General features: G+C 45.9%; 1 long non-coding RNA gene across 1 annotated transcript in view; it reads left to right on the top strand.

The window, feature by feature from the left end:
* The window catches only part of LOC111556350, a 30,844-nt gene extending 3,818 nt beyond the window's left edge, over positions 1-27,026 (top strand). Inside the window, exon 2 of the long non-coding RNA XR_002735794.2 lies at positions 26,256-27,026. This is a non-coding gene — a long non-coding RNA (uncharacterized LOC111556350). The remainder of the gene's footprint in view (positions 1-26,255) is intronic.
* Positions 27,027-27,377: the final 351 nt, after the last annotated feature.

The raw sequence follows: 27,377 nt of genomic DNA, 5'->3' as shown, positions 1-27,377 counted from the left end.
GTCCTGGTCCAGATAGAGTTTACCATCTAAGCCTACCTCTCCTGCATAATTACACCTGAAACTTCGGCCAAGGAGCGACTACCTGAGGACTCTGAAAAATCATGGCAGGCAGACTGAGGAGGGGAGTCAAAACTTGAAGAATGATCCATTCAGGGGTGAGTTTCTCATCCCCCCCTCCTTTTATGTGCCAACTTTTATCTGAGGGAAACCTCATTGTCGACCTAAAACTCTGACAGAAACCATATCTTCTGGCTAGAAGACTGAAAAAAGGGTTCCCAGGAACAAGCAAGTAGCAGAAATTCTGGAGAAGAGAGAGCTGGAGAAGGGGACCTTCCAACTCTGTGTGTGAACCAACACCGATCCTGGACTTGGCTGAGAGTCACATATGCCAAGGACATACCTAAATGCAGTACTACAAAGGCTATGACAACTGACTTGACCTTGCATCCCCACAAACAGAAGACAAGACAGCACTTGTGATCTGAACCCAATTGAGTTGATTGTCTGCTAAAACAAAACAAAACAAAACAAAATACAACGAAACAAAGTCAACATTCTGTAGAGTTTTTTTTTTTTTTAATAGTATTTAGAGTCTTACAGCATAATGTTCTAAATGTACAGGATACAAAGCAAACCTACTTGACATGAAAAGAACCAGGAAAATGTGACCATTTTTCAAGGGAAAAGACAATCGATGATGTGAATCTTGAGATGGCCCAGATGTTGGAATTATCAAATACTTTAAGGCAGCTGATAGAATCATGCCCATAAAATAAAGGTAAACACCCCCAAATGGAAAGCTAGAATTGGTCAGCAGAGAAATAGAAACTATCAAAACAAGAACACAATGGAAATTTTAGAAAGGAAAATGATAATATCTGAAATGAAAAAGCTCATTGAATGAGTTTAATGGGAGAATGGAGTCAGTGAACTTGAAGACAGATCAATAAAATGACCCAAACTGAGGGAGAGAAAAGTAATTTGGGGGAAAAAAAAATAACATAGTCTCAGGGGACTGTGGGACAAGATCAAAAGGTCTAACATCCTGTTGTTAGAGCACCAGATGGAGAGAGGAAAGAGATAGAAACAAAGTATTTGAAGTACTTAATTAATCACTGAAACATCTCAGATTTGGTGAAAAACACATATTTGTAGTTCAAGAAGCTCTGCAAACCTCAAACAGGATAAACTAGAGGGGAATCACACCTAAACACATCTAATCAAACCGTTGAAAAACAAATATAGTGGAAAAATGTTGAAAGCAGCCAGAGATAAGTAACACATTAGACATAAGGGAACAATGACTCACATGACTGAGGATTTCTCACCAGAAACCATGGAGGCCAGAAGACAGTAGAATAACATCTTCAAAGTGCTTAAAGAAAAGAACTGTTAAACCAGAATTTCTATATCTAGGGAAAATATTCTTTAGGAATTATGGTAAAAGAAAGACATTCTCAGATTAAGAAAAAGTAAGAGAATTCTTTGCCATCAGACCTTCTCTAAAATAAATACTAAAGGGAGTCCTATAGACTTAACATAAGTGATACCAGAGGGAAGCTTGGAACTTCAGGAACCAAGGAAGAGCAACAGAAATGGTGAATATCTGGGTAAGTGTAATAGGCTGTTTTTCTCCTCCTAAGTTCTTTAAATATGCTGTAGAGCAAAAATTACAGCATTAGTGGGGTCCTTAATTTATTTAGGAATAATACATATTATAATTATAATAGAAAGGGGGAGAGAAATAATATGTATATGTTTGTAAGGTGTCTACATTTTCCTATGAAGTGGTAAAATAGTAACTTGAAGTAGACTGTGAAAAGTTAGGAATGTATATTCTAGTCTCTACAACAGCCGCTAAAAAATTTAATATAAAGAGATATAGCTTAAAAAGCCAACAGATAAATTAAAGTGGCATACTAAAAAATTCAAATAATCTAAAAGAAGACAGGAAAGAGGGAAGAGAACCAAAAACAGAGGGGACAAATGAAAAACAAATACTATAATCATGGCCCTAAACCCAACCATACTGATAACTACAGTTGATGTAAATGATCTAAACATGCCAATTAAAAAAACAGAGATTGTCAGATTGTATAAAAATACCCAGATAGAAGCTGCCTACAAAAAAACCCAGTTTAAATACAATGACATAGGTTCAAAATAAGAAAAAGATATAAAACAAATATGATAACATGACAGAATCAGATGGTAGGTACTTGTGAGTTAATTATATTACTTGCTATTATACTCTGTATGTCTGATGTATTTATAATAATAATAAAAGGAAGTTGGAACAATACACTTTCTCTCTTTTACCTCAGATAAATTTATGAAGGATCTGAAGATGTCTGGCCCCCATCTGAGTGTCCCATCTTATTCCTTCTAGTTACCTGTATAGGTAGACCAGTGTAGGAGCCATGAGCCTAGGATCTGGAATCAGGCAGCCAGACCTCAAATTCCACTTCCTACCTGCTGAGCATGGACAAAGAACATAACTCCTTTAAGTCTCAGAAGGCTTCAGTTGTAAGACAGATAAAACATTACCTAACTGTAAGAATTTATTTTGAGGAATAAAGATAATATTGTACCAAAGTACTTGGCATAATGCTTGGTACATAGGAATTATTCAGTAAATATTAGTCATTATTAGCCACAATGATTTACCTGGTGTTCATTTTATCTCCTTGCCTTTTCTTACTACCAAAGTGCAGCTTGCCGCCTATTAATGAGTGATAAAATCAATTGAGTTGATTATGACAAGCATTTTTTAAAAACTGGAATAAAATGATACAGAATAGAATGAGATGGGGGCGCCTGGATGGCTCAGTTGGTTATGCGTCTGACTTTGGCTCAGGTCATGATCTCACGGTTCGTGAGCGTGAGCCCCGTGTGGGGCTCTGTGCGGGCAGCTCAGAGCCTGGAGCCTGTTTCAGATTCTGTGTCTCTCTCTCTCTCTCTCTGCCCCTCCCCTGTTCATGAGCTGTCTCTCTCTCTCAAAAATAAATAAACATTAAAAAACTAAAGAAAAAAACTAGTAGAATGAGATGGAATGTTATGGAACCAAATGGAACATAATAGAATAGAATTTTAAAAAGTGAATTGTGTGTAGTTGGGGAAAGAATTGTTTCAGTGTATGGGTATAAAGTGTAGTTCTTGCTGTGGGTTTTGGCGTGAAGAGACCTGGGAAACACTCGTTCCCATGATTCCTTTGGCCTGGGATAGTGAGCTCCTTGCTCCTCTCCAGTGGATTTTCGAGGCCCTACTTAAGACCCACATTTTTGGGGGAAGTTTCCATGTGATTCTCATTGTTATTGGCTGCCAGTTCCAACTAGGATCAAACCTGTCTTCACTGAGCAATAGTTTCAGAAATGTCACAAAAACAGTTCTAAAGACACAGAGTAAACCTCTGGCCTTGTGTTCCAGATTTCGCAGCTAGGTTTCTAACTTGCTTTGACTCCAGTAACAGGAATTATAGACCCCCTAGGGTCCAACATGGGTGTAGGAGTCTCTCAGGACACTAGCATAGTTACCACAGAGTTAATGCTTAGTCGGCTCCTCCCGCTGGCTCCCACGGTGCCCATATGAAGGGTGGCCCTTGCCTTGCTTCCCTAGAACAAGCCCCAGGACATCCATCCATTCCGTTTTTTTTAACCATTCAACACACATACCAGTCATTCTCATTCTTTGCTAGCATGGAATTAGTGAATACTGAATTATGGCCCCAAGAGAAAAATAGGGTTAGGTTCCTGGGAGGCTCTGGTCACAGCATTTTTGTCAACCCAATATGTAGCTTTGTTTTGGGTGTATTTCTGTTTAAAGAGATTATATTGAATATATGTTGTTGATTTATTAACATTGACCTCGCAGCCAACAGAATAACACCTGCCTGAAGGAAGCTGCACTAACGCGTGTATTTTCTCCATAAGGCACATCCCAGTCTTCTTGCACTTAGGGACACAAGACAGCACTTCAGCACAGTGCTTGGGGCCATTTTAAACAGTGAAATCGACAACAGAAATCTCAAAATGCGAAAAGTGCGGACGGCATAGACGAGGAAAAGTGCGAAAGCTGAAACCAGAAGATGTCGTCCGGATTCAGCCTCACGTGGGAACGTGTGCATAGGAGATTTAAATTCACCCCTGCTTTGCGCACATCCCTGAATGCCTAGAAAAGCGCTTGGGGGTTGCAAATGAATTTTATCAAGTAAGAGAATTGGCAAATATGAAATCTGTGGAAAATGACAGTCAACTGGATATCACGTGTCAGTTGGCCAAGGACTAGGGTTGTTAAGCAAAGGCAGACATGGCCTCTGCCCTTGTGGAACCCATGGACCAGTGTGGGAGACAAATCACAAGTCCACAACAGGCGAGTACATCTATCACTTCAAGCTGTGGAAAGGGCCGTAAGGGAGACATTGGGGTTCACGGATAAGAAAGAGAGAAACGTGTGTGGTGGGGAGAGACCTCTCTGAAACCAGAAATGTAAGAAGGAGCCCACCATGTGATTAGAACAGTATGGAGAATGTTCCAGGCTGTGGGAACTGTACCTGGAAAGGCCCTGAGACGGGAAAAAACTTGGAGTCTCAGGTTTCAAGTATTCAGTCTGTCAGCGTGTCCTTTTGGTTCTACCTTACTAATATACCCAGAATCAATCCCTTGTCCCCACCTCCCTATACCACCCTCCCTCAAGGAACCAAAGGAAGCCAGTGTGGCCACAGCACAGAACACAAGGGGAAGGTAGCCTGAGATGCTGGCAGGCGCCCGATCATGCGGGACTCTGTAGGTTCTGGAAAAGAGCTTGGCTGTGGTGGAAATGCTATGGGAAGCCACGTATATGTGGGTTTTAAGCCAGGGAGTGATGAGATGTGATTTATGTTCTAATACCAGGTACTCCTGAAGAGAGGAAGCATCAGGAAGGAGTAAGGGAAAAAGTGAGTTCTGTAACCCTGAGCCTGGGGTGGTGGTGATGGAGACAAAAAGACATGGGTTGGTCTGGGAGGCGGAATCACAGGATCTGCTGATGGCTGAGAGGTGGCAGGTAAGCCTTCGGGGAGAGGCCCTGGGGTCCTACAAGCTCTGCCCCTTGGGCTCAGCAATTCCTGTCACTTGTCCTGGGCCAAGCCATCTCATGTCCTCATCCTTGTTCTTCCAGGCCTGGCCGTTGCAGCTCCCTACATTTTGAGCCCACTTTCTGATGGCTGACTTTGAATTCCTTTTGGATTACTGGCTTGTCTCTTTTCCTACTCTTGTCACTTGCCCTCCAGTACTGGTAGAAGCTTCTGTGTGTGTCTTACCTGTCCTGGTGGACTGAAGCACTTGGAGGGTCCTTGCCTCTTGTGTTCTACCTCACCTCTGAAGACACCCAAGCTGGTATCTCCCACTTGGACCCACCCCCTGACCCCAAGATTCGTATTTTCAATTGTCCACTTAGTACTTCTGTTGGAAAAATTAACAGGCATCTCAGATGTAACTTGCCCAAGACTGGACAAGCCCCCAATTCTCCCTTCCCACCGTCTCGCCTCTCAGTTGATGGCAACTTTAATCTCATTATTCAGACCCTAGGATGTAAGTGTTGAAGCTCTGGGATAAGGCAGAGACCCCAAAGCCCCGAGGTCATCCCAGGAAGGTGTCCCCAAATCTGTACACACAGCAGGCCGGGCCCAGAGTATAGAAGTGCAAAATAGTCCCGTGTTTGGTCACAGATTCTAGAGAGCTGTGAAGTCCTGAGGAAATCCATTTTGAGTAATATCTTTTATATAAAAGAAGAGGAAAATGAAAACAGTTCATCATACAACATAGGTAATAGAGTCAATAATACTATAATAATTTGTACGTGACGGATTACGTTTATCATGGTGAACATTGTATGGTGTATATAATTGTTGAATCACTATGTTGTACACCTGAAATTAATATAATATTATACGTCAAGTATACTTCATTTAAAAAATAAAAGTGGTTAATCACAGGATGAGTTTTGTTAGACAAAGAGGGCAATTCAGGTGGAAACACAAATTTAAAACTTAAGAGTACACAGCTGACATCGCAGGGGGTTGGGGCTGGTGGATTATGTCAGAAGGTACTGTTTGCACCCTCTGGAGCTTACAAGCTAAAAACAGGGGCCAGACCCTGGGTAGGAAATAGTTGGGGGCACTTTGGTGGCTCAGTTGGTTAAACGTCCGACTTCGGTTCAAGTCATGATCTCAGGGATCGTGGGTTCTAGCCCTGCATCCGGCCCTGTGCTGATCGTTCAGAGCCTGGACCCTGCTTCAGATTCTGTGTCTCCCTCTCTCTCTGCCCCTCCCCCAACCCTCAAAAATAAATAAACATTAAAAAATAAAAAAAAAAGAAATATATGAAAGAACGATGCTATAGGAGCCTGATAAAAAAGATGGCCATTCCAAATATTTGACCTTGGCATTTGTCTTTGTGGTTTCACTGAAAAATGGTACAGAGTGTGTGTGTGTGTGTGTGTGTGCCTGAAATTTTTAGAATTTGTAAAACTCTATATATTAAAATTATACATTTAAGAAATATATATACATAAAAATATAACAATATGATAAGAATAATAGCACATATGTATCCACCATATATTTTATATATAGGATAAAAATAAATAAAAGTAATAATAAATATATAATGTAAGAAGATAACACATAAAATAAGAAAGAAATAAAAATAATCGAGTATTCAAATTCTATCATGAGCTTGCTTTTAGCACCCACCCCACATTCTCTATTGTATTAGGACACTTCAGTTGACAAGTAAAAGAAACTGAGCCCAGCCCAACTTAGGACACGGATGGATCTGATTTTTTTTACTGTTTGCTTCTATCATTAGAAAAGTCGGGGGGGGGGGCGCCTGGGTGGCTCCGTGGGTTAAGTGTCCCACTCTTGATCTCGGCTCGGGTCATGATCTCACAGTTGGTGAATTCAAGCCCTGCATTGGGCTCAGTGCTGACAGTGCAGAGCCTGCTTGGGATTCTCTCTCCCTCTCTCTCGGCCCCTGCTCTTCTTGCACACGCTCTGTCCCTCTCAAACTAAATAAACTTAAAAAAAATTAAAAGAAAAGAAAAAGAAAGAAAAGCCAGGGAGTGGGCTCAGGAATGAACGGGCGGGGAACGGCTCCGCCTGTCCTCTGTCCCCGCAGGTCGGCTCGCCCAGGCATCACTCGTTCCGGCTCTGGCCGCAGCTCCATTGTCAACCTGCCAAAGGAGGGAGCTGCCTCACTCCCAGGCTTGATGCCCAGACGGGCAGAGGGAGCTTCTCTTTCTCCTAACAGCATCGTGTCAAAGTCATGGGTGAGCTCGGTGGCCCTGTCTGGTCACATGCCCCTCAGCCCTCCAGGTTGGCAGGAGTGATGGGTACTGTGACTGGCCAGGCCTGGGCCACTGTCACCTCCTCCTTAGAGGGCCAGGTGCCATGACTCAGCCCCCCCAGAACCTCATCAGCTGGGGGAGAAGCAGCTCCTCAAAGGAGCAGGGAGCGCAGACAACACTCGCCCATAATCTTGGCTTTTTCCCTCCTGCCAACAAGAGACATTTTCTCCCTGAGACTGATACAAAGCACCAGTTTATAAAGAATGTTTTATAAAGCCCTTTCTCCGAGCTGTTTCCATGTTCTGGGTGTTTTGTGTTCCAGTCGGAAGACTTGAGAGAAGAAAAATTCCCCAGTCTGAGGATCAACCTATTTCTCATTCTGGGAGCATTTGATAAAACATGGGCTCTAACATCAAACTACAAAGCTTCTGCATGGGAAAGGAAGCCATCAACAAAACGAGAAGACAGCCGACTGAATGGGAGAATATATTTGCAAATTATGTATCTGATAAGGTGCTAACATCCAAAATACAGAAAGGACTCATACAACTCAATTGCAAAAAGCAATCTGATTAAAAAATGGCCAGAGGTTATGTGCTGTGAGGCAGGTGTCAGATGAAACTATGGTGGTAATCATTTTGCAATATATAATTTTATCAGATAACCCATAGTACACTTTAAATTGCACAGCGTTAGATGTCAATTGCATCTGAGTAAAGCTGGGGGCGGCAAAAAAGGGAGGAAAAAAAAATGGCCAGAGGATCTCAAGACACATTTTTCCGTAGAAGACATCCAGCCGGCTAACAGGTACACGAAAGGCGCTAAACATCACTCATCGTCAGGGAAATGCACATCAAAACCACAGTGAGGTATCACCTCACACCTGTCAGAATGGCTATTTATCAAAAAGACAAGAAAGAACAAGACCTGGTGAGGCTGTGGAGAAAAGGGAACCCTCGTGCACTGTTGGTGGGAATGTTAATTAGTACAGCCACTATGGAAACTAGTATGGAGGTTCCTCATAAAATTAAAAATCGAACTACCGTATGATGCAGCAATTCTACTTCCGGGTTTTTATCCAAAGAAAATGAAAACGCTAATCCAAAAAGATATGTGTACCCCCTTGTTCATTGCAGTGTTATTTACAATAGCCAACATGTGGAAGCAACCTGAGTGTCTATTGACAGATGAATGAGTAATGAAACGTGGCGTATGTTTATATACAATGGAATGTGATTCAGCCATAAAAGAGAAGGAGGTATTGCCATTTGTGACAATATGGATGGGACCTTGAGGATATTACCTTAAGTGAAATAAGTCAGACAGAGAAAAACAAATATTGTATGATTTCACTTACGTGTGGAATCTAAAAAGCAAAACACACAAAAACTCAAGTTCGTAGATACAGAGAACAGACTAGTGACGTCAGAAGCGAAGGGTGGAAGCACGGTGAATTGGGTAAAGGGGGTCAAAAGGTACACACTTCCAATCATAAAATAAGTAAGTCACAGGGATGTAATGTACAGCATGGGGACTGCAGTTAATAATACTATATTGCATATTTGAAAGTTGCTAAGAGAGTGGGTCTTAAAAGTTCTCATCACAAGAAAAAGAATTTATGACTATGCATGGGTGATCGATGTTAACTAGACTCGCTATGGTGATCATTTCACGACGATATATATAAACGTCGTATCATTATGTTGTATGCCTGAAACTAATATAATATTATATGTCAATTATACCTCAATTAAAGACCAACCCAAACCAAACGAAAACCAACCAACCAAAAAAAAAAAAAAAAAAAAAAAAGACCTGTGGGCTCTCCAGAGAAACCTGGATTTAAATCCTGCCTTTGCTGCAAGGGTGTAGGCATTTGGGAACATTACTTAGGTTCTGTTTGGCCTCACTATTCTCATCTGTAAAATGGGGATAAAATTGTACCCCTTGGTTTGGGGCTAAGAATTAGAGTAGGTAACATGTATTATGAAGTAACACGGGGTCTCGGCAGGTGTTCTTTTATTTACCTTCCCCTTCAGGTACCAACTGTGTGATTCCTGACCCTTTGAGAAGCCTTGGAAAAGCAAAACGTGATAGTCTTCAGGGACATTCTAGGCACGCTATAATTTGCCACGTTCATTCTACTGAAATAATCCATTCAAGTCTTATTTTATTTTATTTTTTTTTATTTACCACTGAAGAGTAGGTTCCTTGAAACCTGGATCGTGTTATCCATTTTTTATGTACCCAGTGTCAAACTCAGTGCCTGCCACACAGTAGGAATTCGATCAATGTGGAGTGGCTGAGCCACCAGGAAGAGGTTTTGAGCGTGGCTGATCAATGGTACCTTTAGAAAAGCCAAGAGATGTGTGGGTTACCTGCACATGGAGCAAATGTTCCAGGATTTTCTGGACTTGTTTAATTTTTTTTTTTAACGTTTATTCATTTTTGAGAGACAGAGAGAGACAGAGCATGAGCGGGGAAGGGGCAGAGAGAGGGAGACACAGAACCTGAAGCAGGCTCCAGGGCTCCGAGCTGTCAGCACAGAGCCCGACGCGGGGCTCGATCTCACAAACCGCGAGATCATGACCTGAGCCGAAGTCGGACGCTCAACCGACTGAGCCACCCGGGAGCCCCTAATGTTTATGTGAACATAGCATCTTCCTAGCTGGAGGCAGCATAGGGAAGAAGAGGTGGCTACACTGCCCGGGCTTGAATCCTTACTCTAGTACCTACTTGCTTGTGAAAACGTGGGGCAAGTTTCTTGAAATATTTGTGCCTTGGTTACCTCATGTTTGAAATGGGACCCCAGTGATACCAAGCACATAGGGCTGTTAAGAGAATTATATGAGATAATGGGGGAACCCCCCAAACACAGCCATTATATACCGTGTGCCCCACATTACTTATGCTAGAATAAAAGTCACTGCCTGTAAGTATCAGAACATGATGTAGGCTATGGGAAGGGGCCCGATCTGAGGCCAGAGGGCTTGCTCAGGAGTCATTGTGTTTGTAGGAGTACAGGCTTAGCTGCTGTAACAAAGATGTTCCCAAGCACCAAGGCAGAAGGTGGAAGTTGATCTCGTTCCCATGCAACAGGGCAGAGGTCAGCAGTTCAGGGCTGCCAGGTCAGTTCTGCAGCCTCAGTAAGGGCTTTCCATCTCTGTGTCTGGGGCACTGCTTCAGTTCTTGTCCTCTCCTTTCAGCCTTTCACTTCCATTAACATTACTCAGTCCTGTGACCATATCTGCCTCAAAGGAGGCTGGGAAATGTAGTCTTGAGCAAGGCAGCCATGTTGGCAGCTAAATTGTTACAGGACAGCAGGGTAGAAGAACAGAAATTGGGGGGACAACGGGCAGCCTGCCCTGGCCACTCAGGACCTCCTAAAAAATACAACAGTGGCAGTTACCTCTCAAAAGGGCTCTTTGCTGGATTCCCGCAGCAGCCGTGCATTGTACGAAGCCAACTCCCCACGAACCAGAGGGGAGTGTAGGAAATGATTCAGGCTCCCTGGCTGACTCAGACACTGAGCATCCTGGAGAGAAAAGTAGCCATACACCCATTTGGGGCTTTGGGTTTAGTTTATAATAATAATAATGACTTTGGCATAGAAAACTTCCTGAGGGTTAATGAATGACTGGCTGGATTAATAGCCCAAATCGCTGCCTGAAGTCTATCAACTCCTTCCAGCTTCATATTAATCTACAGGAAATTCTTTGTACACCCAGCTATTACGGCTTCGATCTCACAAAATAAAAATGAATGGATGCTTCTCTGGGACTTGGAAAAAAAAAAAAAAAAAAAAACCTGGCCACCATTGTGTGTGGCCACTATGCCATTATTATTTCCTTTCAGGCACATTTCCTGCATTTTCTTTGGTTCTCTTTCTGGCTTCAATTTGCCGCAGTGGGCAGAGGCCACGCCAGCAGCTGGCCGTTTAGATTAGCTTTAATCCCCCTTGCTATTTATAGTGCCCTCAGCAAACGTCATCGCACATGTGATTCCCTATTTAAATTTGTCTTCCCGGCTAGACTGGGAGCTCCATGAGGTCAGAGACAACCAGTAGACTCTGAGCTCTGCAGAGCCTGGCCACAGTGCCGCTCAGTAACCATTTGTTGAATTCAACCCAATGGAATAGCTGCTGAATCTTAAGTAGGTTACCATCAGTCCAGGGGATTCCTCAAAGCAAACCTGGGGATCTCTGCATTTCGCTGGGTTTAAGGGAGTGTGTACTTTTAGCTCATCAAAATTTGATCAGCGTTTCCCAAGAGAACATCTTGAAACAGAAAGGCAAGGATGAAGAAGATGATGTCTAATGCCATCAAACTGTCACCTGTGAGAAGAAACCAGGGGTGTGCTAAAGTAACAGGTGACTTCTCCTGCTTGTAGGGACTCCCACTGCTTCCCTGGACTGAGAGTTCTCTGCCAGGGGATGTCAGTGATGAAATAAGCATGTTTCCCTCGGCAAAGTCCCCTGGTTTGGGGAATTAGACTTTATGGATGGCTCCGGATTTCCTCTGCCATGTTATTTAAACTCCTACTTTCTTGTCTGTGGGGCATACGGCCGGTTTCTGGGAGGACTTGCCAAGTGAAAGGTGCGAGCCCTGAGCAGAGATCTCACAAGAATGTCTTGTCACTGAGGCTCAATTTACTGAGCGTTGTGGCTGCATCGGCAGGACCCTCTCTTGGTGGAGGATGGCCACCTGTGCCATCAATAATCTTTTACTTTGATTTCTCACTGGCACCCCAAGGTGGGCTTCAGACAGCCCTCCTCAACCCCCTCCTTAACACAAGCCAGGCGAGTCCCAGCTACAGAGAATCCCTGGCATCTTTGGTGGCTTTCAAACCAGGGGTAAAGATTGAGTTAAAGAGACAGGAAGCCTGACACAGTGAGGGAGGTTAGGTAGGAATAGAATTAAGGGCTTAGAAAATGCTTGCTTCCTTCTGTTGTAGTTATAAGAGCTGATAAGGGGACTTCAGGGTTTTGGGGTGGGGGAGCCGTGGAAAAGAATGAGAGAGTTTAATCAACTAGAGGGACCTTCCCAACTTACATTTCCCAGTGCTTGTGGCATGAGAACTTTGCTTAAGGGAAAGGTGCCCAAAACGGAAAGAAAAGCTCCCCAACATGAAGCTTTGACATGCCCTCATCTTCTGACTGGGGGTCTTTGCTTTTATTTTTCTCTTTTCAACCCAGGATACCAAATGTGTTGCGACCCCTCAAATAATACAAAGGCATCGCGTCCAAGCAGGATGCATCTAACCAGACACGCATTTATACGTCAACATGTAGATTATTAAAGCAAGGCAAGGTCAACGTTTCTGTATTAAAGGGAATAGGGCCTAGTGGAGTTTTCATATATAAAAACAACACTGCATAGTTACAGACTTTCACGATAAATTGTTTTCTCAGGAGACGATAAAGGGACAGATGCTCATAACTCTTCCATCAAGAGCTTTAAGAAAGTAAGAAAAGCCGGGGTGCCTGGGTGGCTCAGTGGGTTGAGCGTCCAACTTTGGCTCAGGCCATGATCTCACGGTTCATGAGTTCGAGCCCCACGTCGGGCTCTGTGCTGACAGCTCAGAGCCCGGAGCCTGCTTTGGATTCTGTGTCTCCTTCTCTCTCTGCTCTCCCCCCCTCCCCCACCTCACTCTGTCTCTCTCCCTCTCTCTCTCTCTCTCTCTCAAAAATAAACAAACACTAAAAAATTTAAAAAAAGAAAGTAAGAAAAGCTTCCGTCACCCCTTCAAGCCATAACGACCCATCAGATTTTGTAACCAGGAGCACTTGAGTCATCCCTTAACCTCTCTGAGCCTCAGATTCTTTGTTAAATGAAACAAGATCCCTTCCTAGTGTACCTTTCTAGGGTTTTCGGAGGAGCTAAAAATGAAAGGGAGAATTCAACACATGCCTGGCGAACAGGTCTCAAGAATGAGCTCCAGACAGGTGAGCAACGTCTCTTAATGACGTGCCGGCCTTCAGGTCTCCTTTTAGGAAAGGCATCCCCTGAACTTCAAGACCAGAGCCCTGGATTGTAAAGCCTGGATTACATCTACTCCATTCACTTTCTGTTAATTAGCAGGGCTCCTGAGGGACACTCCCCTTGTCTTCTTTCGCACCTTTCCATAAGTCCGGGGCTCTAGGTGAGCAGGTGGGCACAACCAGATCAGCATTCTGTCCTGCGGTGCAAAGACCACAACGTGACCAGAGAAAACAAAGCACAAAATTGCCTTCAACGACATCTTTAAAAATGACCTGTCTTAGCCCGAGTTTTATTTGGTGCTTCTCAGTTTTCCAATGGAGAGTTTGAGGAAGGGATCCAATTCAATGGTCCGTCTCTTTCTCGCACTTCCCTCTCCTTCGATGAATTTCAAATGGGGAATGATCACATCCCGAACGGTGGCAGTCTCGGAAGCCATGTGGTGTAACAGAAACCATGTGAGGTTTAGAAAAGGCCGGGGTGTGCATGCCAGCTCCACTCACCTGCCGAGTGGCACGCAGCCAGTCAGAGAAAACCTCTGTGCTCAATTTATCAGCTTCCTGTTGCCGCCGGAATATATTACCACAAACTCGTCTTGAAACAATACACAATACACATTTATTCTCTTATAATTCTAGAGGTCTGAAATCAACTTCACTGGGCCCAAATCATGGCAAGGCGGTGATTCCTCTGGGGACTGTAGGGTGAATCTGTTTCCTTGGCTTTTCCAGCTTGCACGGCTGCATTCTTTCTATTTCTTGGTTCTTGGCCCCTTCCTCTGTCTTCAAAGCCAGCGGCATAGCGTCTTGCTTCAGTGGTCATGTTGCCTTCCTTCCCTCTGCCTCCCTCTCGTAAGAACATTTGTGATTGAATTTAGAGCCCATCCACATATTTCAGAGCAAGGATTCATTTCAAGATCTTTAATCACATCTGCAAAGTCGGTTTGCCATGCTCCAGGGATTAGGGCATGGGCATCTTTGGGGGCCATTATTCCGCCTACCATATCCATCTATTTAGTAAAGATAGTAATCCCTATGCTAAGGACACAATACTTGGAAAAAGTAATATTTGTGATTGTGCACAGAGTGGAAGCCAATAAATGTCACTGAGTCTGGAAAAGGGAGGAGTTGACCTCCCATTGGTAGGTTTCTACCCCCGATGGACCCAATGAAGAATGACAGAGCCAGAACTGACATGGTCTGGGGCATACTGAGGGTTGTGGCTGTAGGTGCCAGTGGCCCTGGACATAGGATCACTTCAGGACAGACTCAGAGGAAAGCGGAAAGTGCTTTAATAAGGGGCTCGGACGCTCATAACCAGGGAAGACCAGGCTTTGTGACCTCCCTTGGAGCATGATATGGATTTGTGTCTCCCAAGTGGGAAGTTTATTATTTTACTGCTTCAAGATCTGATAGTGTCTGGTTACCCCACTCATAATGCTAGGACGTGGCAGGCCAAACTCCCCCATCAAGAGTCTTTTTTTTTTTTTTTTTTTAACGTTTATTTATTTTTGAGAGAGAGAGAGAAAGAGAGAGAGAGAAGCAGAGCGCGAACAGGGGAGGGGCAGAGAGAGAAGGAGACACAGATCTGAAGCAGGCTCCAGGCTCTGAGCTGTCAGCACAGAGCCCGACGCGGGGCTCAAACCCACAGACCGAAGATCATGACCTGAGCCAGATGCTTAACCAACTGAGCCACCCAGGCGCCCCCGCCCCTCCCCCTGACCAAGAGTCTTAATGCATTTGGGGCCCAAGCTGCAGCCAGAGCTGCGAATATCATCTTCCTTTTGCTCGAGCTGGATGATCATCAGGCAATTGTGATGTTCCACAGGAAGAGAAGACACAGAGACATCTTTTGTTTTCTAGAAGGCGGTATGGTTATGTGCCCAGCGGGCCGTTAACCTTTACTTAATCCCTTTTCCCCACAAGGTTTTATCATTCTGGAAAATGAGATTATCCCCCAGCATCCTTGGGGCAGGGGGTGGGGGCCGGTGTGTGCAGTCACTTCCCTGGAATCATCATCACCCATCGCTCTGGCCTCTAGGAGAGAGCTACTGGTGCTCGGGGGTGAAGGTGGGCTCCTGGCAGAAGAAGCCAGGAGAAGGGCAAGGCCAGAGAAGGGCTCTCCCGAGAAATGCTGCAGGCCCTCAAGGTCCAGCTGTGAGATGAGGAATGCACCTGTGCATTCACACCACAGGAGCACGACTGATCCCTTGCAGTCACTGTTAAAGAGTAATATGAAGCAACCGTCACAGTCTACCTCTCCTTGCCTTTCCAGGTGCTTTCTGAGACTTCCCTCTGAGTTGCCTAGTAATTCGGGGGGGGGGGGGGGGAGGGCGTGTGTGTGACTGAGATGTAACATAAGAGGACTTACTCTCTACTCTGCAGGAACGGGGCCCAGAGAGCTTGAGTGACTTCTCGGGTGCACAGCACAGGTGGCCAGCCTGCATCCAGGGCTCTCTGTTCATGACACCAGGAACCAGGAACTTGCCAGCTTCTGACCCTCTCTTATGAGTTCATTCATTCTGAAGACAGTTTTTTTCTGTTCCTCAGAACCATCCGGTTGAGGTAATTTGGTGACCGGCCACCCCAGTTTGCTCAGGACTGAGTGGTTTCCTGGGCTGGGGATTTCCAGTTCTAAAACTGGGGATGCCCTGGGCAAATTACGATGAGTTGATCACCCTATGTAAGGCCTTCCATTGACACACAGTCACCTGTCCAGAGGGGACTTCGTTAGGGGTTGGGGGCGTGAGGGGGAGGCATGGTTGTTTCTGGGCTTCTCCAGTGTCCCATCAATACCCATTTGGGCAAATAGAGCCCCTGTAAGTTAAAAAAATTTTTTTCTTAATGTTTATTTATTATTGAGACAGAGAGAGACAGAGACAGAGCATGAGTGGGGGAGGGGTAGAGACACAGAATCGGAAGCAGGCTCCGGGCTCTGAGCTATCAGAACAGAGCCCGACAGGGGGTTCGAACCCTCGAACTGTGTGATCATGGCCTGAGCTGGAGTCAGACGCTCAACTGACTGAACCACCCAGGTACCCGAGTCCCTATAAGTTTTTAAAACAGAGGGAATAAAAGGCAGGGGGTTGGGAGGGGGAAACTGAAAAGCCAAATAGAGGCCATTAAACAACTCAGAGATTAGTAACGACGGGCCCTGTGAGCACCTGCTGGCTGCCAGGACAAAGGACCCAGAGACAGAGGTCATCGGCAAAAAACTGGAGCCATGGAAGACCTGGCCACTGGTGGAGGCAGTGCTACTGAACAGACGGAAGGAAATGCATAGGCTTGTGCCTATCTCTCGCCCTCTGGTCTCCTCCCGGGAGTTTCTCCTCTTCTTTGGAAGGCCCGGGGGTGGGGACTGGAAGCTAACGCCTGGCTCACCAGCTGGGCTGGAGAGCTTTCTAGTGTCCGGGTTTCCTGACCTGGGAAGAGAGAGGACTTCTTCACATGTCGGTTTCACTGCTGACACACGAGTTCGGAATCAATCCCCCGTGACAATCAGCACTTCGATCAAAGAAGCTCAGAATCATCAGACACTTAAGCTGAAAGGCATCTCCAAGATCATCCACTCGGAAGGGGACCAGAAGCCCGGACTGCTGACGGATGGATGGTGGTGCCAGTGTCAGGACCAGAATGGGTCCTTCTGGGGGCGCCTGGGTGGTGCGGTTGGTTAAGCATCTGACTCTTGATTTGGGTTCAGGTCATGATCTCACGGTAGTGAGATTGAGCCCCTCGTCGGGCTCAGTGCCGAATCTGGCGTCTGCTTGGGATTCTCTCTTTTTTCCTGTCTCTCCGCCTCTCCCCACCCTCTCAAAATAAATAAGCTTAAAAAAAAAAAAGGGTGTGTCCTTCTTCTGCTCAGGCCAAGGCAGCTTCCACCATAGGCGGCCTGTGCCCCCAGGCCCGCAGGGCCAGGAGGCCGTGGGCTGATGGAGTGAGCCAGACCGTGGCGACCTTCCACTGGCGACCGTGGGGACATCAGTGGACATCAGCGTGAGAGGCCTGCCAAAGGAGATTCATGGCTGTCCCTGCAAGTGCTTGTTGCAAGAGAAAGAAAGCTTTTTCAGGAAAACAAATATGGCTGGATGTTCTGATTCCGTCTTTATCCAGAATGACGACAGGACAGAACACGGAAAAATTCAGTGCTTTGATTTCATGGGATGGTGGGATTGGGAGTTTAAATACAAATTTAAACACTATTTGCCTATTTTGCTGTCCAATAACGTTACGTTGCTTTAACAACCTGTGTATAGATATAATACACATGATATGTGGGTTTATTCGACAAATATTTGCTGTGTTCCTACCATTCAGTCATTCCGTAAATGTTTATTTGATGCTTAATATTGAGCGAGGCAGGCACGGCTGGCTTTCTCTCCAAGCTTGCCATCTGTGTCCCAGGAACTGGAGTCGGGCACGGCATCTCCCTCTGCCTTCGTCCTCTCCCCACCCCCTTCTTTGATTCCCAAGCCCCACCAGTGTGAGAGGTGCGAGCTATGCTGCGAACAGTGATGATGGTGACCTCTTCTGCTTTTGCCTGTCCATACTCTTGCATAATCTCCAACCCCTTTGCAAAGCTCACCTCCAGTTGTTTATTTATTCACTGCAACAAGTGGAACTTATTTTATTCCTCCTTAGCTGAATTTAATTCCCATTTTTTAATGCTGATTTATTTAGAGAGAGAGACCACGCGAGCAGGTGAGGGGCAGAGAGAGAGGGAGAGAGACACTCCCATGCAGGCTCCTTGCTGTCAGTGCAGAGCCAGATGCTGGGCTCAATCCCACAAACCGTGAGATCATGACCTGAGCAGAGATCAAGAGTTGGACCCTCAACCGATTGAGCCACTCAGGCATCCCTTAACTCCGATTTTGAATCCCCACCTTTCCATGTTTTAGGGTTCCCATGTTTCCCCTGGGGTTATACATGCTCCAGGGGCTTTGATGTGCCAAGATATGTGGGAGGGGGCATCCGATTCTTGCTGATATCCATGGAGATTCTGTGGTTGATGGTCCACATGGGTTGCTAAGCATCTCTCTCCTGCTGGGCGCTCTGTGCAGTCCATCACTGTGTGTTTCCTGTCCACATTCAGGTGCACAGGATCCCGCTACTGCTTCTGCTCCATGGTGGGGGCCAAAGGCACCTTCACCCAGCAGTTTTTCCTCCTCTGGGGTCTGGGTTCCCGCTGGGTGCTATCCATTTGTAACCGATCTATGTTTCTCTCCAAAACACACGCAGCTGCTCCCCTCCTCCTGCAGCTGCCACTCTGTGCCCTGCCTTCGTCATCTCCCACTTTCATGAATGCACACACTTTTTTTCCCCCGCTTTGGGTGGAGTTTTCTTCACTGATTACTGGGAGATTAGGTGATTAGGAACAATGTTGAATAAACAGATCCCCGAGGTTTCCCACCCTGGGGCACAGTGGACGGTGTCACGAGAGCATCACCCTTGTTGCAAACCAGCACCTGCAACTGCAGATGTCCCCGTGACTTTTGGTTTTTCGCTCATATCTGGAAACCCAGTTTGCCTTCACTGCACTTTACCAGAATATATTCCTCCTCTCCTGGTCCGTCACCGCGTGGACCTCGCTGGTTCAGCTCCGGCTGCCCTGGAGGATGGCTTCTTGCATGATCTCCTTGAGATCTGCCCAAGGCTCCTCCAAGTCCATTGTTCATGTGTGAGGGAGCCTGAACTTAGGTGGATCCAAATTCGCTTCTGACGTGATGAAAATCCAGACACTTTTCACGTGAAGATATTCATCTTTCTTCAATTCTCATTCCTTCTTGCACCTCTTCCGTCTGGGGTTATTCTACTTTTGCTTGTTGATACCGATCTGCCGGTGGTGAATGCTCTTGCTTTTTGTTTGTTTTCATGTCCCCAAATATCCATACTTCACTGTCATTTTTGAAGGACATTGTCCATGGATAGAGGATCTATGGTTTTCTTTCGGCAGATTGAGCATTACACAAATGTCTGGCTTCCATTGTGGCTTTGGAGAAGTCAGTTGACTGAGTCTACAGCTTCTTCAAAAGCACTTTCTTTATTTCTCAGACTTTCTTTCCCTCCTTCCCTCCCTCCCCGCTTCCCTCCCTCTTTTCCTAGCTCCCTTCCTCCCTCTTTTGTTTTCTTCCTTCCTTTCTTTCTTTTCTTTCTTTCTCTTTCTTTCTTTCTTTCTTTCTTCTTTCTTTCTTTCTTTCTTTCTTTCTTTCTTTCTTTCTTTCTTTTTTTCTTTCTTTCTCTTCCTTCCTTCCCTCCCTCCCTCTCTGCTTTCCTTCCTTCCTTCCCTCCTTCTTTCCTTCCTTCCTTCCTCTTTTCTGAAAATAAGGATTTCTTTTTCATTGTCTTGCTTGGTTGGGATTAATTGGTCTTCTCGATTCTATGGATTCTTGAGTGTCTCTCATCAGTTCTGGAAAATTATACATCGTTATATATTCAATATTTTTTCTGTGACTTTCTGTTTTTTTATGCCTTCTGATACTTCAATTAAATGTATGTTAGGTTTGTTCACCGTATATTCTATGACCCTCTCTTCTGTCTTTTTAATCTTTTTGTCTCCCCATACTAAAACCTTGATAACTTCTTCTGCTTTAGTTTCAGCATACAAACTCTCCTCAGCTACGTCTAACGCGCGGTCAAACTACCCACTGGGTCTTTAATTTTAACTAATGCATTTTTCACATCTAGACGTGCTTCTGAGCTCTTTTTAATATCAATTTCCTTGCAGAAATTTTCAAGCTTTCTGATTATTTCTTTGAATATCGTAGCCAGAATTGTTTTGGTCTGTATCTAGTAATTCAAATATCTAAAATCTTTGTGGGTATTTCTTTTGTTTCTTGGCTCACACTCATGATATCATGTTTTCTTGTATGTCTGGTTGTATCTAAATAGTGCCAGCTCTAGTTATCTCTGGGCATGCCCAGAGAGCACACCACATGGGTTCATGAACATGGCCTTTCCACAGTGATCCACTCGGGTCTTCCTCTCCTGTCCTGATTGCCTTTAGTCACACTCAAGGAACGGCCTCTGTCATCTACAGAGCTGTGTGAAATCATCTCATTTGTGTGTTCGTTGTGCCAAAACACTAAGGAGTCCTCAGAAGGCCAGAATGATTCTGGATCCTCTGAGGCTCTCAGAAAACTGAGGTCATCTCAGTGGTGGTGGCGGCGATGGGCCCCTAAGCTGCTTCGACCAGTGTTTTATATTTGGGATGAAAACAATTCCTTTTATTTTCACTTGTAGTTCGGGTGGCTTTATCCCATTGGGATAAAGTCTGGTCACAAGGAGCAGAGTAGACTGTAAATATAAAGTTTTCTATTTTATATACACGTAAATATGTGTATATTTTATAATATAAAACACCTTTGATGATAGGAGTGATTTATTTTTTGGAGGGGGTGGCCAAGCTTGTTGGCCTAACTCTCTCTTTGTTTCAGGCACTCACCTGAGCTGCTTGGTCCACGCAAATTAGCTTGTGGGGGCTTACGTCGTTCTCTGCCAGATGTACTCAGACATACAAGGACGGGGGAGAGCCACAGCTTGTCTTTCTAAATCACCAGGAACCTGGTACACACACACACACACACACACACACACACACTCACCTATTTTTGGCCTACGTGCCTTTAGGCTCTTTTTCAGGAAAGCACATGAATTCTCTCGAGTCCCCAGGTTTCACTTGGTAACTTTCCTACAGCACCCTCCTTCACCACAGCCCTCGTGCCAACCCCCGAGCATGGGGTGCCCAGGCCTGCCTTCTCTGCTTCCTGCTTCACTTCAGTGGCTCCTGAGTCAGCTTGTGGGGAAGGGCTCCGAGTCACCCACAGCACCCTTCCCAACCCTGGGCACTTTATGTCCCAAGCCCGGGAACTGCTCCCAGAAAAGTTTCATTCTCTGTGCCCTTCCCTTGAGACCCGGGCTCGGCCTTCCTGAAGATGGAGATTATCCACTTCATTGACAGGATGGGACTCCATCATTCTAATATCATCTGAATGCCTGAGGGATTACATCTTACGCCCTTGTGAGAAACACAGCCTCTTGTCATGATGTTGCTGTGAATAATGCAGTTTTGAGTTGAAGTTCCGTATTCCAAGAACCAGTAAATTTCCTTAGTCTTCTGTATTCCCTCCCCTCCCCTGTTAAATTTGGGTTTAGCAAGTCATGAATCATTGTGGTTTTACTCCTGGGTAGAATGGGCTATTTTTTTTTTTTCACCGTTATTTCATTACCAACTGATGAAAGAATTAAAAAGGAATCTGATTAATTAACAGCTTGACGTGGACTTAAAATCTCAAAAATCTTGAAGACAGGATGAACTACAACTATTCAAATTTGCTAGAATGCTCAAGTAGGAAGGGACCTGTGGGACACCAACCTGGTCCTTTTATAGGACCAGAAAAAAATATCTGAGGCCCAGAGAGGGAAAGTGGTTTGCCTGAGGTCACACAGCAGGCAATTGGTGGACTGGTGCTAGAGTCCAGGTGTCCTGACCCCAGACCAGCAGCCTCACTCATGGTTGGAGAAAATGGAAGAAGAGCTTGTGTTTCTTTTCTTTTCTCTTTTCTTTTCTTTTTCTTTCTTTTCTTTTCTTTTCTTTTTTTTTTTTTTTTTTTTTTTTTACCATTTATTTATTTTTGAGAGGCAGAGAGAGACAGAACACGAGCAGGGGTGGGGCAGAGAGAGGGAAACACAGCATCTGAAGCAGGCTCCCCCGCTGCGGGACCGAAACTCACAAGCTGCCAGATCATGACCTGAGCCGAAGTCGGACACAACGGACTGAGCCACCCAGGCGCCCCTGTGTTTCCATTTTTGTATCTACCAGGACAAAGATCTTTACTCTGCGAACATCTGGCGTTGCTGCATGCCGGTTGCTTCGTATTTCGTAATTATTTCCGCTAAGAACTCACAGGATCTTGCATATAGGATTCCATTATTTGCCATCTCAGTCTTTGAGGCATCTGAAGGGATCCCATCGTCCGGGAGGAAATGGGATGTATTGGGCAGAAAGTAGGTGACTCAAGGCTCCTGGGGACCCTGCTCTCATCTTCTGGTGCATTGCAAGGCTCCCATTCGTTCTTTCAAGTCATTCCACAGACACCGTATTTACTGGGCACCTACTATGTGCCAAGAGTTGGAGATAGAGTGGTGAGCCAAGCTGGAAAAGTCCCTGCCTTCACAAAGGGGAGAGAAACAATAGACAAGCAAACAATAGCACTTGTAATAGAACGCCACGTGTGGGAAGAGCCACAAAGAAAAATAAAATGCAAGAGGTTGCTATTTTAGAAAGGGTAGTGAGGGGAGGTCTCCCTCCGCAGAGGTCTGTGGCAGTTGGTGGGTAAGCCCTGAGCACATCTGGAGGAAGAACATTCCAGGTAGAAGGACCCGTGTCAGCTGGAAGGCCGGAAGCATTAGAGCGGAGGGAGGAGGGGGGCAGGGCGGTAGGGAATGAGGTCAGAGGTGGGGTTGGGCCAGGTCAAGTTGGTGAGCAGAGAAGGCGGGAGAGGTTGGATCTGAAACACGAATAACATAAAACTTACCATCTTAACCGTTAAAAAAATTTTTTTAATGTGTATTTATTTTTGAGAGACAGAAAGAAACAGAGCCTGAGAAGGGGAGGGGCAGAGAGTAAAGGAGACACAGAATCCGAAGCAGCCTCCAGGCTCTGAGCTGTCGGCACAGAGCCCCGTGCGGGGCTTGAACCCATGAAGCACAAGATCATGACCTGAGCCGAAGTCAAATGCTTAACCGATTGAGCCACCCACGGGCCCCAGTTCAGTAGGACATTCACATTGTTGTGCAACCAATCTCCATAACTCTTTTTATCTTACAAAAGTAGAACTCTGTCCCCATGAAACAGCACCTCCCTACCCACCTCCCCCAACCCCAGCCCCTGGGGACCAGCATTCTACTTTCTGTCTCCACGGATTTGACCCCTCTAGAGTCACGTACCTCAGATATGTGAAATCATTCTGTATTTTCCTTCGGTGTCTGGCTTTCCCCGCCCCCCCTCCCTTAGCATAATGTCCTCAAGATCCATCTATGTTGTAGCATGTTTCCAAATTTCCTTCCTTCCTGAGGCTGAGTAACGTTTCACCGTATGTGTTCGCCACATTTCGCTTATCCCTTTATCTGTCGAGGGACACTTAGATCGTTACTTCCATCTCTCGGCTAGAATGAAAAACACTCCTACGAACATGGCGTGCAAATATCTCTTTGAGATCCTGCTTTAAGTCTTTTGGGTATGTACCCAGAAGTAGAGTTGCTAAAAAATTTTTTTTTGAGAAACCACCGTACTGCTTTCCATCGTTGCTGCGACAGTTTGCATTCCCCGCCAGCCATGCGCCAGGGTTCCAATGACCTCACATGCTCTCCAGCCCTTGTCATTTCCTGATTTGTGTGGTAGTAGCCATCCCGAGTTTTGGGTGTGAGGTGGTTTCTCATGTGGCTTCGATTTGCAGGTGTTGGATTTTATTCTAAGAACGGGAGGGAGCATTCAGAGGATTGGGGGTGGGGGTGGGGTCTCGGAAAGGTCCCATTGGTCGCCCTTGTGGACAATAGATGGTGAGAGACCCCGAGATGCATTGGGAGGGGGCTGGTCACTTGGATGAGAGTGAGAGCAGAGGAGGTAGGGAGTTGTCAGGTCTGGCTGTATTTTGAAGGTAGAGTTGACAGGTTTTGAAAATGGATTGGATGTGAAGTTTGAGAGAAAGAGAGGAGTCTAGGATGACTCCAGAGTTTTGGCCTGATAACGGTGACTCCATTAACTGAGATGGGGACCAGTGGAAGGGGGTTGGTTTCACCTAGGGAAGGGAAATCAAAACTTGTATTCAAAGTATGTCACATTTGTAAAGCTACACGTTAGAGATTCAAGTGGACGTAGGTTGAGGTATCTGAAGTTCAGAGGGAGAGAAGGCTAGGCTGGAGATGGGGATTCATGGGTCCTTTTGTGTACTCGGTGCGTTCAGCCGTGGGGACCCAATGAGGTTGCCGAGGGACAGGGTAGCAAACTACGGCCCCTGGGCCAAATCTAGCCTTCTGCTTGGTTTTGTACCTAGTTTTCATTTTGGGGCAGAAAAAGAATAGTTTTTCATATTTTTGAATGTTGGAATTTCTTCTATGTTTATTTATTTTTGAGAGAAAGATAGAGACAGAGCATGAGCGGGGAAGGGGCAGAGAGAGAGGGAGACACAGAATCCGAAGCAGGCTCCAGGCTCCCAGCTGTCGGCGCAGAGCCCCATGTGGGGCTCGAACCCGCAAACGGTGAGATCATGACCTGACCGAGCCGAAGTCAGACACTTAACGGACTGAGCCACCCAGACGCCCGTGGAAAATTTATTTTAAAGAATGTTTTGGGAGCTCCTGAGTGGCTCAGTCGGTTAAACATCCAACTCCTGATTTCAGCTCAGGTCATGATCTCACGGTTCGTGAGTTCAAGCCCCGTGTCGGGCTCTGCACTGACAGTGTGGATTGTGCTTGGGATTCTCTCTCTCCCTCTCTCTTTCTCTGTCCCTGCCCCCCCTCTCAAAATAGATAAATAAACACTTAAAAAATAATGTTTTGTGATATGCAAATGCATGAAAACGAATGCAAATGATATGAAAATTCAAATTTCAGTGTCCACAAATAAGGTTTTACAAGAACCCAGCTATGCTCATTCTTTTACATATTGTCTATGGCTGCTTTCCTGTCCTAAGCAGTGAGGAAGGGAGGAAAGAGAGAGAAGAGGTGCCAGGATTGAGGCCTGGGCAGGGCCTGTCGAAGATGGTGCCCGCTCCGTGAGCAACCAGGTGCAGGGACCCAGCAGACCGGCTTGCCTCCCGTCCCCAGGCCAGCTTAGCACCTTGTGGATGGTGAAGTCAGGGGGACCCATAGCAGGCACATCCATTAGATGGAGCCGTGTAAACCAACGGACGTTCAATCATATTTTCCTTACCGTGTTAATTTCCTGGGGCTGCTATAACAAATGACTACCGACTGGGGGTCAAACAATGGCTATTTATTCTCTCATTGTTCTGGAGGATGTAAGTCGAAAGTCAGCAGGGCCATGGTCCAGACAAAGGCTCTAGGGAAGGATCCTTTTCTGCTTCTTCCCAGTTTCCGATGGGGCTGGCTGCAGTCTTTGGCGTCCTACTGCTTGTTACCTGCATCACTCTAGCCTCGGCCTCTGTCTGCCCATGCCTTCTTCCTGTGTCTAAATTTCCCTCCTCTTCTAAGGACACCAGTCACTGGACGAGGGCCCACCCTAATCCAGTATGACCCCATTTTTAACTTGATGGCATTTGCACAGACCCTGTTTCCAAATCACCTGTCACACTCACGGCTTCAGGGGTTAGGACTCGAATGTGTTTTTAGGGGAGACAAAATTCTGTCCACACACTGGCACACGCAGATATCACCTGGTTCAATCTAAGAGCGCTTAGGCCCTTGAGTTGTTTTTGGTTTTGTTTTTATAATTTTTTAAAACTATGTATTTTTGAGAGAGACAGCGAGAGCGAGTGGGGGAGGGGCAGAGAGAGAGAGCCAGACATATGATCTGAAGCGGGCTCTGCGTTGGACACTTAAGCAACTGAGCCACCCAGGTGCCCCGAGGTTTTTTTTGAGAGGACACATCCAAGTGACTATGCTTAGGGAAAGAAAAAAGAAAAAAATCCCCAGTATTGGTTTTAAGACCCTGAGCTGTACTTTCTTTCCTAGCACTCCCCCACTGCCTGTGGGCGTGCCGGCTCCCGCCCCATGGGCAGATTTGGAGATAGAGAAACACCAGTTCCTCTGACGTCACCACTGAGCTCAGGCAACTGGGCTGTGAGCTTGGGCAGAGGTTCTCTGCCCGGGATTTGGAGGCACGGGGACTGACATGCCACGTCAGGAGGCTGTGCGACCTTTGACAAGTCAGCGCCCCTTGTCCCTCTGAGTCAGTTTCTTCTCCCATAGGAGGGAAGGGTCATGGTCCCATCTCTTACAGGGTGCACGCGTGCAGACGCAGAGAACCCCCGGGGACTTGTACCTGGCAAGCTAAGGGATTTTACTGGATTGTGAGTCGGTGGGAGCTCCTGGGCGCTGTCCTGCTTTGGCACTGGTCTCTCCAGAGTGGAGCCTGAAAACGTGATGCTGTTTCCCGGCGAGGCAAGTCTGACATCACATCATGACTCACCGCTCGAAACGTGCCATTTAATCTCTTGTGGATCAAATTTTGTGAATTTGGAAAGTGGCTGGATAACTTTTCTTCGTGTCTCTCTCTCTTTTTTTTTCTGTTCCCGGTTGTGGTGAAATACACGCAACATGAACTTCATTGCTGTGAGCATTTCAAAGTGGATAATTCAGGGGCATGAAGTACAGGCTGAACGTGGACTTAATTTTTCAGAATTTGTTATCACCCCTAACAGAAGTGCGACACCCATCAAGCAGCAGTCGCTCACCACTGCTATCACCCACAGCCTCGGGCCACCACAGATCTTTCTGTCTCTATGGATTTGTGGGTTCTGAACATTACACATAAATGGAATCCTACCCCATGTGGCTTCTTCCACTTTGCCTAATGATTTCAAGGTTCGCTCATATCATATCGCCTATCAGTCCTTCCCTCCTCTTTATGGCCAAACAATATTCCATTGTGTGGATACGCCACATTGTATTTATCTATTCACTTGTTGATAGACCTGTGGGTTCTTTCCACCTTTTGGCTGTTGTGAACGGTGCTTCCGTGAACAATCCCGTATAAATTTTTGTTCAAACACCTGCTTTCGTTTCTTTTGGGTATAAACCCCGTGGTGGAATTGCCGGGTTCAACTCTGGGTCGAACTTGATGAACTGCCAAACCATTTTCCACAGCCGCTGCACCTGTTTGCAGCCCCAGCAGCAGTGTGTGAGGCTTTCGCTTTCTCCCGAACAATGTTGTTGCACTTGGTTTATTAGATGCAATAACCCCTCCTGGGTTGGGTCTGGGGTGGCCTGGGCCAGCGGCTGCTTGCTCTCTGTCATTTTTGCTGTGGCCAGAGACCCTGGGAGCAGGCAGCAGCCCACCCACTCTGATTCCCTCAGAGTGGATCGCTCCGGTGGGTCACTCACGGCCACTTATTCAGGAAGG

The sequence above is a fragment of the Felis catus genome, chromosome C2, assembly GCF_018350175.1.
Source record: "Felis catus isolate Fca126 chromosome C2, F.catus_Fca126_mat1.0, whole genome shotgun sequence".
Classification (NCBI taxonomy): Eukaryota; Metazoa; Chordata; class Mammalia; order Carnivora; family Felidae; genus Felis; species Felis catus.
Note: the sequence above shows the minus strand (reverse complement) of the source record. Positions and strands in the feature narration are given on the sequence as shown.